The sequence below is a fragment of the Mycetomoellerius zeteki genome, unplaced genomic scaffold (assembly GCF_001594055.1).
Source record: "Mycetomoellerius zeteki isolate Tzet28-1 unplaced genomic scaffold, Tzet1.0 scaffold905, whole genome shotgun sequence".
NCBI lineage: Eukaryota > Metazoa > Arthropoda > Insecta > Hymenoptera > Formicidae > Mycetomoellerius > Mycetomoellerius zeteki.
Window position 1 is genome coordinate 1 of NW_017257942.1, and position 4,419 is coordinate 4,419.

The window sequence follows — 4,419 nt, forward strand, 5'->3', positions numbered from 1 at the left end:
GTTTAACGGGGTGCATCGTTACAACGTTATGCTTCGGACGAATCAATAATCTACCAATACTGCGTCTAGAAACAAGTATAGCTCATCTATGATACGAATGATTCACTCTACTTCTTCCTTTTGTGACGAAGATGTATTTAATTCCTTTCAGTTACAAACTTATCTGTCTTCTACGTACTCGATGTATTCGAAATCTTACTGCTCTCTTTTTCTAGTCACTTCGCCTCCCGCTCCAGCGCTGCTAGTTACGACGACATGTCGATAAGAATGGTTACAACAATCTAGTAATACACAGAGGCGCAAAATTTGGATGAGATACATATGCTCATGGTGAAATAAAATAAGAAATAAAATAAATTCTCTCAAATACGTTATCTAACACTCAATATGTTTAATCTCGAATACTGTGTAAATCATCTCATTTCCTCCTTAACTGCAATAACCGATAACGTCGACAAAAAATTATCGCGACTTTTAATAAATAACACTAATAACACTAATAACACTAATTTTTTTAATTTTTTCAGTATCTAATAGTTGACAACGAGCGGATAAGGCAGTTGTCGTTAAGAGGGCATATACGTTTGGAGCCTCGAAAAAAAGGCATTTTTCATGAATTTTTTTTAAAACCAAGAGACAAATTATAAAAATGGGACTTTCTGCGTAACAAAGTATACCTTTTGTAATTCTTATACAAATTTTTTAAAAGTAATTTTGTTGGAAAATCCCTCCACTTCACTGTCATGTAGTCAGCCGTGCACGCCACGCATGATTCCGCGGTGACAATGATTTCTCCTTGCCCGTTTATCTGAAACACAAAAATCAAACGGCATCTTAAAGAAGAGTAAATTTCCTTGTCGTTGACATATCCGATTTTAAAAATTCGAATTTTAAACAAAATGGCGAACCTTTAAAGTTAAAGTGCCGATTTTCGGCAAAAAATTTATTTGTTTGTTAAAAAAAAATAGAAGGAATTAGAATTTTAAAAATCGGACACGACAAGCGAATTTCATAAGCTTTCAGTAAAAAAAAAGGCAAATCGGTTGATCCGTTTTTAAGTTATCATTGTCACCGACTTTAAAAATACCGTTTTGAGAAAAACGCGTTTAAAGTTTTTGAACAACTTTCCTCTATTGTAAAACTGAATTTATTCAACTTACACGTTATCGTCAATTCCTGGGCCATACAAGGAACCTTCCTGCTCAAAATTTGCCTCCATTTGATGATTTTTAGCGAGGCGGCGACTTATACGGGCTTCCCGCGTCGCGTGCTGTGCCCGGACGTTCGCTTGGTTACATCGCTGGGAGTCGTTTTGTGCTGCGAATTGAACCGCGTTTCGTCCAATTCTCATTCCCATTGTCTTCATTATTTGTAATAATGATGTTGTCCCTTTGTTGAATAAACAAACAGCAATATAGGTCGCGATTTGAATGACTTCAACGCTGCTGTTTATTATCTTCGGTGCTATCCTCCAGATCATGTTGTTGAAACTTTCGTTTACATTTTGGGTGATCCGCCAAGGCAATGTTCTAGCAAATTATTGTTGGACAGATCTTCATATATAGGACGGATTGCATTTAAAACGTCGTCCGGTAAAGTTTGATAACGTTGCTCGTATTCGTGCAAAATATTGTCAACTTTTGACTTTTGCCACTCATACCACGAATCGGAGCCTTCGGGACAAAGCTGATGTTGCGGATTTTTCGTAGATGAGCTATAATGATAAAAAGTAGCCCATATCGTATCCCGCATTTTTTTTTACTGAATCAAAATTTCTTCGATCATAGTAGAGAGCGAGTTTGTCGATCATCTTTGCTGTCAGCTTGTTTTTACCTCCAATGCCTTTATGATTTTTTTTGGTTCACCGAAGTCGCGCGCCCATTCGTTTCTGAACATGACCAATGCATTCTTTTTCCCTTATTTGCACTTTTTCTCCGTATGGCTGGGATTTAACAATACCTTTATATGTTTTTGAATCGCCATTACCGATATAGTCGATATATCTCACGTTGTACTGTTCTCTCGATTTTTTGAACATTTCTACGACGGTGTCTACTTCCATTTTTCCTGCTAAAAAAAGCTGAACCCTGATGATTGAGGTGGCAATTGTCTCCATGTTTTTTCTTCCACTCGTCGTACTCCTCGGTGTCTTTCTTCTTTGCCCACACTTCGCATTGTTAGTAGTAGGACGATTTCACGTTGACGTCGATGATTTTTTTTCGAATGCACACCGATAAGACTGCAAATGCCGAATAAAGAAGAAAATCCGCACTTCTGCCACGTTCCATCCCCCGAAACAACTAATTCCATAATATTTTCTTTTCCTTCTTCCAAGCTCGTTCGTAATCGCTCTTCTTCAACTGCGTCTCGCATAGATACTTCAGCGATCGCTTTAGATGCTGTGTAAATATTTTTTTGGATTTCGTCGTGCGTACTCTGAGTAACTGGAGGAGGCCGGTCCATTAAACAGCAAAATTTGCGTTCACCAGTTGATCCGTGGTCTAAATACCGCATCGTAAAAGCAAATCGAAAATTAATTTCGTACGCCGAACCAATTTTTGGGCATGAAAGAATTCCAGTTGGCTGATAATTTTCACACAACACCAAGATCTTGAAGCCCAGCCCTTCGCGTGCTTTCAGTTTGAAATTTAACGTTACCACTACGTTGTTTGCATTCTACATGCTGCGAAATTTCAGCGAACACCGAATTGAAGTCCAAAATTCTATAATTAAAATTGTCATCTTCAGGCATAAGTACGTCGCTAAGAGAGAATCTTTGCAATTTTTTCGCCGAACTTTCTATCGTTGCGGTTTCACCCTCGACTTGCCATTTATTGGGTGGCAATTTTCGCTTGCGTGTAAAACTTTTCCGAAACATGTTCTCTTGCTGTAATTTTCGAGAACTTTTACGCCTATTCATCGTGCTCAAAACAAGAGACGGGAAGAAGACAGGCAGAATTGAATTCACGTATTCTGACACATAAAATGCTGTGAATTAGTAGTATAGTAAGGCCGGTTCTAACTCAGGTTCTCCGAGGGGGGAGCGGGACGTGGGGGGTATTCGTAGGTGCGGGGAGGGAAGGGAGGGGATAGCGCGGGGAAGGTCCCAGCATGGTGACGCGATCAGTGGTATCGCTGTTTATGTAAACAGCGATACCATTGATACGCGCCGCCGCCGCCGCCACCACCAGGTGGCACTGGTGTCGCGGGCGGGAGGAGAATTACGGGATAACGTCACGGTGGGGGTCGCGTTGCGAAAAGCGGACGGGCCCGCCGCCACTGCCCTCCCCAAAATGCGTTGTCCCCAAAATGCGTCGCGGTATTATTTAATATGACAAAGAAGCGTTCTACATGTATTATTTAATATGACAAAGAAGCGTCGATATTTTTTTTACATGTCGCGACACGTTTAAGAGAAGCGCCGATGTTTCGGCTGCTCAACAAAACGTAACTCTTCTACAATAAAGAAAGTGACTCTCCTATAGTGAGACAAAGAAGTATGAAATCACACTGCGTTCTCACAGTTCTTTCTTTCAAGGCCAAGAAGCATCGATAGCGATATTTTTCTGAGAAGAGATCGGTAACACGTCGCAACGCGTTAAGAAAAGCACCGACTACCGTTTACTCAACAAAGTGTAATTTAATAGGACATAGACAAAGGGGTAAAGAAGTCACAAACGAAATATAATGGGTCATAAGCGCGCGGCACCTCAGTTGATGCTCTAGAAGACTACCGAATCGATCGCAATGAGAGTAATCGGAATGTATGGCTGACCATCGTGCGAACGTTACATCAACGTAATGTATCTCGTTAGGAAGCATTATACCGAGAGAATCGGTGCGCTAGATGGCCGATCGTGCTCTAATTGTAGACAGCCGATGTACACTATATTTCCATGCAATGTGTATCCAATGTTGCAGAGATTCGTTTTCTTTATGCGTCGTAACTTGACGAATAAATTTCCCAGAGTTAAAATTTTGCTTCTACTTTGAATCATAGTTTTAGGACGTACGAGTATGTAGCTTCTAAAGATTTATAATTAGGACGTACGAGGTGTGATCAAAAAGTAAGGTGACTTTTCATTTTTATAAAAAAATATTCATTTATTCATCCAAAATTATGTTATCCCCTTCAAAATAATCCCCCTCTGATACAATGCACTTGTGCCAGCGCTTTTTCCAGTCGTCAAAACACTTCTGAAATGCACTTTTGGGTATTGCCTTGAGCTCCTCCAGCGATGCAGCCTTAATCTCCTCAATCGTCGCAAATCTTCGTCCTTTCATGGGCCTTTTCAATTTTGGGAAGAGGAAAAAGTCACAGGGGGCCAAGTCTGGTGAATACGGTGGCTGAGGCATGATGATAGTATTGTTTTTGGCCAAAAAACTACTCACTAGTAACGACGTGTGCGCAGGTGCATT